Source organism: Papaver somniferum, chromosome 7 (assembly GCF_003573695.1).
Source record: "Papaver somniferum cultivar HN1 chromosome 7, ASM357369v1, whole genome shotgun sequence".
Classification (NCBI taxonomy): domain Eukaryota; kingdom Viridiplantae; phylum Streptophyta; class Magnoliopsida; order Ranunculales; family Papaveraceae; genus Papaver; species Papaver somniferum.
The window spans coordinates 54,798,053-54,804,940 of record NC_039364.1 but is presented as its reverse complement, the minus strand read 5'-3'; the positions used below and the strand labels follow the sequence as shown (position 1 = coordinate 54,804,940).

The 6,888-nt window shown below is 37.5% G+C and overlaps 1 pseudogene; it reads left to right on the top strand.

Moving 5' to 3' along the window:
* Positions 1–5,561, top strand: part of LOC113294643 — an 11,011-nt pseudogene extending 5,450 nt beyond the window's left edge.
* Positions 5,562–6,888: the final 1,327 nt, after the last annotated feature.

Below are 6,888 nucleotides of genomic sequence, written 5' to 3'. Positions count from 1 at the left end.
CATACTTCTGCATTGTACCGTACATAAAGACATATGTAATCTTTCTGGTGTTCTAGTTTGGGATTGGCAATTCTCTTCCTTTCCATTATACACATATTAAACAATTTTATTTGTAGGTTAACTTGAAACGCGTTGAGCACTTCTTGCAAATGGCTGGGCTGAATGAAAATGCCATCTTCAGAAAACGTAGCCAGGTTCTATATTTTCTTATATTTTTTGAATTCAAGAATTGGCGCATAAAACATATTAACTTACCCATGCAGTTGATATTTTCTTTTGTTCTATTCTGCTACAAATATTGAACCATTTCTAACTCATCTTGGGAAGTTTCTGAACAATGACATTCAGTCCATGACTACCCTTGAGAGAATATTGGTTATAAGTGATAACTTGTCATGCATGTACAGTTGTGCTATGCCAAATTCTATTGAGTGTTCCGTAATTTCTTTTGTATTATTTCTTTAGTGAATCTTTGGTCTTTTACCTCGCCTTTCATGAGTCTCTTAGCACTGATCTAGAAACAAAATCTTAACTGTACTTTTTGTTCCATTGTACTGAAGTTGGTCCAGAAATAACTTGGCTATGATGATCAGGTAGAAAAAGAAAAACGTCAATTCTTTAAGGATATTCCGGGTGTAAACCACGGTGGCTTTAAAGGCACACATAGGCTTCCTGAGCAAAAGAAGAATCCTAAAGCTTTCTGGGAATTCCTTGAGCATAGCTCAAAGACAGTTTCTGCTACATTAGGAAATGTGAGTATTTGGTGAATGTTTGGTCTTCAAGTGGAGTTTTCCTTATCTGATGCTCTATAGATTTGTCAGTCATGGTATGTACTCGATCTGACAAATATAAAATTGGTAACTACTCGCTTGATTCAGTCTGGTGCAGAGGAGGTTCCACCCCCCATCATTACTACAGCATCTAACGGCACACTGGCAGTAGTTGACAATGTTTGATTTCTCACCCCTTCTCTTTTATTCTTATTAAAGTTTAATCAAGGTTCCACCAACTTAGATGTTTCAATTCTTTAGCCTTGGTTGTTTCCATATACACTCTTTTCTTCTTGTTAAGACACTGTTTCTTTTTCAGGTGAAATTAAAGCAAGTTTCTTTTTCATCTTATGTATAACTGACATTGTTAGCTTCATCATTCATCCTACAAGATAATCAGCGTGACAATTAAAACTGATAGCCACGTTTTTATTTAGTCTGGTGTAGAAGAGGCTCGGACCCACATCACTGCTTCAGCTGCTCCAGCATCTAGTGGCATAAGCGCATTTGTTGACAATGTCTGTTATCTTTACCTTTTCATTCTTACTGAAATTTTAAGTTGCTAATCATGGTTTTGTTTTAGACTTTTCATCTCTTTACCCTAAGTGGTTCTCACCTGCATTCCTTTCTCTTTCAACGATGCTAATGCTTCTTCGTCTCAGAAATCAAAATGTATAAAGATGATATTTTAAAAAGTAGTATGAAGATTGAGAACCTTGTCAAAAAAAAAAAGTATACTGTATATCAACTAATGCAGCAGCTTTCTTTTACATTGTTCTTGCAATCTTGTGTTGCCAGTTGTGATTTACTGTATTGGGCATGGTATTTGGATATGATAGGTTAAACTGGGAGAAGAGGGCTGGAAGAAGAGATACTATGCTGAGAAATTTGAAGCTGATACTCCAGATGAGATGGAGAAGTTTCAAATGCATGCAGTAAGTAAATTTGAATTCTTGAACACCGCATTAATTTGAATTATTCCAAGGTTCTTCTTTCCCGCTGTGGTTGTAATATTATTCCATCCCGGTAAAGGTTTCTGGTAGCATGGGTCATATTCAGTTTATTACTTGTTTTCTTCTCACATTGGTTTTTGCCTCTGGAAACATACACGATGCATCCATTTCTTTTGACCCCCCTGAAATTTACATTCTTAGAATATACAGGGCCCCTTCTGGTAGAATACAGTCTCCAGTTTCTGTTTGTATACATCATACCTATATTATTGACACTAAAAAAACATACTTGATGTTGATATGCAATTCTTTGAGTGGTTTCCCAACAAAAAAATAAATAATTCAATCTGCAGGTACTGAAATATATTGAGGGGATCTGTTGGGTCATGCATTACTACTACCAAGGAGTTTGCTCCTGGCAATGGTGAGGGCAGATATCTTCACTTTATAATTTTAGAAAACTTGTTGTTTCTTGGTTCTCGCTTCTCATGTTGAACTTCACGATGATTGTTAGTTTTTGAGCATATTAAATACCCCACCCAAATGGTTAGGATGGGCCTTTATGATGAACAAGGTTGTTTTGATCATCTTTATAGTTTGTCCATGATTTTTTTCCTCTCTACCATGAGTCGGTCAAAATTGACTACAAAACTGTATACCCCAGGTTTTATCCATACCACTATGCTCCATTTGCTTCTGATTTTCATGGTTTGGAACAATTAGAGATCCACTTTACGCTCGGGGAGCCCTTCAAGCCATTGAATCAGTTGATGGCTGTTTTGCCTGCAGCAAGGTATGCTGTTAAGATTATCTTTTTCCTTGGTGATCTGATCTCTCAGTATGATGACTGATCCAAATTATTCACACCTGCAGCTCGCATGCGCTCCCCGTGCTTTACAGAAAATTGATGACAGATTCAACATCACCTATTTTGGATTTTTACCCAGAAGGTAGGATATTATTGCCAACAGCCTGTGTTAGTTTTTTCACAGTAACAAATTTTTCTCCTAACTAGAAAGAAGCAACTTCTGTTGCAGATTTTGAGCTCGATATGAATGGGAAACGCTTTGCATGGCAGGTAAATTTTGCTTGTTCTAGTGTCGTAATATGACAGAGCCAAGTAGCTTACTCTTAAACTAATTCTTTTTGTTTGTGTTCTTTGCTGTGGTAGCTTGCATGTGTTTTCGGTTCCATGATGTAATTAATGTTATTAGCAGGGATTGATACTAAACATGCATATGTAATTGAGTAGCCATTTTTATGTTTTTTTTTTGTTAACTGTACAGGCTGTTTGTAAATTGCCATTTATAAAAGAATCTCGCCTGCTGGCGGAGATTGCAAAGGTGGAGCATTCCTTAACAGTAAGTAAAATTTTGTGAATGTTTGTTGAGCAGATTCTTTTTTAGAAGTTACCATCTATTCTCTGAGGTTTTGGAATGACAGAGTTTCTTGTTCTAGGAAGAAGAAAAGAGGAGAAACAGAGTGGGTTTGGATGGGCTATTTTTCCACATTTCACATCCTTTGGCGAACAGTGTTTTTTCATTTTGTAAGAATATGAAGGATCACCCAAAATTATCAATGGCCAAGGTCAAACGGAGAATCAATCCGGGTTTCAGGTTCGGATAGCTTGTAAAATCTTGTACTGCAGATTTAATACGTTCATATCTTCAATAGATTAAGGTTTAGAATCTCGTTATGTCTAAATGGTTGCTAGTAGAAGCTGAAGGAAAAATTTGATATAGGGTGCTTTATGGGCTATTGAAGGACAGCCTCAGTTAGGTAGTATTATCACCCATTCGTGGGTAATTACTGATGGTGATAAAAAGTTAAAAAACCCTACAAATATGAGTTATACATACCACCTTCGTATTTCCTGAATTTCAGTTCATGTTACTTTCTTCTTCCGATTATTGCTTAGCAATGTCATATGAACAGCGGAGGGATGAATGGGTACATGTATATATCTGCTGAATCTGGTTCAGAAGCCTGAAATCTGCTCGCCAGTTGAGGACATGGATATTATAAAATCAAATAAAGTCATGTAAGTTACACATCTGATCCTATTTTGATGTTCCTAACCTGATTGGGACAATACATCATCATCATCGTCTTATATCGACTGTCTGTTTGTCTTTTGATCTCCACAGAGCTGTCTTCTATAAACTGCCACCTCGTCACCCTCACATCCAAGGCCACCAGAAGGGGCGGTCATCCCTAGGAAGGTATACAGTGACATTTTCCTTAATTAGTGGCTGCTTTGTTAACTAATCCAATAATAACAAATATAACATGATTTGTTTCAACTTTACTAATTGATTCAGCTCTTGAAATCTCTATCAACCAATGTATTATCCTGTAACCTTCTTTTTCGATTCTTTGGCTCATCAAGATTGTGCGAAGGAAAGATATTTTGTTATCGGGAAAGTTATGGCACGAGAAGTCCAGCATCTTTGGATGTGATTCTGAAAGGTAATCAACTATCACTTATGATCCCAGAGAAATATGTTCTATCTATGTCTTTCAACATTTCCATTTTCTTATTCGCTTCACCATCAATGCTGGGTTCAAAGTACCCGACCTGTTTGTTTGATTGCTTTATGTAAATTTCTGCTAATCAATATGTTATATTTTCAACCTACTGTGTGCAGTTCCACAGTGAAGTCTATTTCAGGAAATCTTTTGGGAGAGTTGTCTCATAGACTCATATTGAGTTATTATGAACGGGACGTGAAAGAATTAACTCTCTCATGTGTTACTGAGCCGAAAGTTCAGGTGACCAAGCAAGGGGTGAAGAGGGAGCGTCAACAAAGTGGGGCTTCTATCCCATGTAAAAAAAATGAGCTTGATAAAGACCGTCCCTGAGAAGAATATAATGGAGATCTGTGAGGGTCCAGAAGTCAGATCTATGAAATTTGATGGCGATGTTACTACTGCTACAGTTGCCACCCCATGTGAAAAAAGCTCGAAAGAAACAGCTTGTGAAAAGACCAAAGAGAATAGTGAGACTGTCAACAGAATAGGGAAAAGGAAAGGGAATGGACATGCTGAGCGCCTTAAAAAGTGGAAACTAAATCAGAAGGCAACCACAGATCTTAATGACAGTTTAAGTAGCAGCAAAGCTGGGAAAAGGGAACGGCGTGAAAAAGATGGTGAGCACCTGAAAAAGAAGACAACCCCGAAACTTGTTGGTCATGTTAGAGTCAACAACGCAGGGAAAAGGGATCAGAGTGAAAAAGATGCCGAGGGCCTGAAAAAGAGGAAACTCAAGCAGAAGACAATCCCAGAACTTGATGGTAATGTTACTACGACTACTGATGCTGCTGCTGCTGCAACAGTTATCGCCCCATGTCAAACAGGTTCGAAAGAAACCGCCTGTGAAAAGATCAAAGAGAACAGTAAGAGCGTCAATAAAGCAGGGAAAAGGAAACATTGTGATAAAAATTCCAAGCGCCTGAAAAAGCGGAAACTAGAAGACAACCCCAGAACTTGATGGTAGTGTTACCTTTAATGCCACAGGTTCTGCCCCATGTCTGACGAGCTCTAAAGACACGTCTTCTGAGAAGATATCAGAGAATGGTGATATTATCATGGCGAGCAACAACAAGGCAGGGAACAGCAATAAAAACGCTCTAAAGGATGCATAGAAGAGTGGAATGATAAAAAAGAAAGGAGGACAACCTCTCATTTAGAAGGCCAAACTCTGGTGTAAAAGATTACCTGCAAGTAAAGAAGAGATGAACAACACCTTGCTCAGAAAGCAAATTTTCGTGCTAGATTTGAAGTTTTCTAGTTATTTGTTGTATTGGTACTATAGTCTGAATCCACTTGAAGTTTTCTAGTTGTTATTTGTTGTATTGGTACTATAATCTGAATCCACCCAATTTTGTGCGTCTAAAGTAATATACACTAGGAGCTTCGATCAATCATGGGGTGTCCCCCTTAGTAACATCTACCTCTCCGTCCTCATTTTCATTTGCAATTAATCTGAGGTATTCAGCATCAACAGCAATTTTCACTAGAATCTCTGATTTTTAGATTACTCTATTGGTTACACAGCCCATGCTATATATAGAGGTCAATATTCTTAACATAGGAAAGACCTATAAACTAAGAAATAATATATTGTAAATAAAGTGAGTATCTATCTTATAAAATGCAACACTCCCCCTCAAGTTGGTGCATAGATATTACACATGCCCAACTTTTCCAGAAAACTTAAGTACTGCTTACTCGATACTGAGTGAGTAAGGATGTCATCGAGCTGATCTTCGGAACGAATCGGTGACAACTCAATAATCTTCTTGTCCAACTTCTCTTTGATGAAAAATCTATCAACCTCCACATGTTTAGTACGATCATGGTGTACAGGATTATATGCAATATCACGTGCAACTTTATTATCACAATACAAAAGAATTGGTTCCTTGGGAAGAAATCCCAAATCCTTGAGAAGAAACTTTAACCACAAAGTTTCACAGATACCATTCGCCAAACCTCTAAACTCAACCTCAGCACTTGAACGTGAAACAACATTCTGTTTTTTGCTTCTCCATGTAACTAGGTTATTACCTCCCACAAAGGTAAAGTAGCCCACAGTAGAGCGACTGCCATCTATTTCTCCCGCATAGTCTGAATCTGTATATGCCACAATTCTTCGACAATCTTCATTTTTAGAAAATAAAATCCATTTTCAAGGAGCAGGCTTCTAATACCGCAAGATACGTATAACTGCATCCATGTGTTGCTCTCCTGGATTGTGCATAAATTGGCTAACAACACTAAGTGCATAAGCAAGATCTGGCCTCGTGTGAGATAGATATATACATCAATCTTCCCACAAATCTTTGATATCTTCCTTTATCAACAAGTACTTGATCAGGCTCAATACATAGTTTCACCCTTTCTTCCATAGGTGTATGAACTGGTTGACATGCTGACATGCCTACTTCTTGTAATAAATCAAGGATATATTTTCTATTTGACAAGAAAATTCCCTTACTAGATCGAGATACTTCAATCCCAAGGAAATATTTTGGCGAGCCAAGGTCTTTCATTTGAAATTCCATAGACTTGGTAAATCTTCTAATCCATGCTCTTGGAGATTGTTTCAGTCCACACAATGATTCATTTAACTTACATACCTTTTTATTATGGGATGAAGAAAT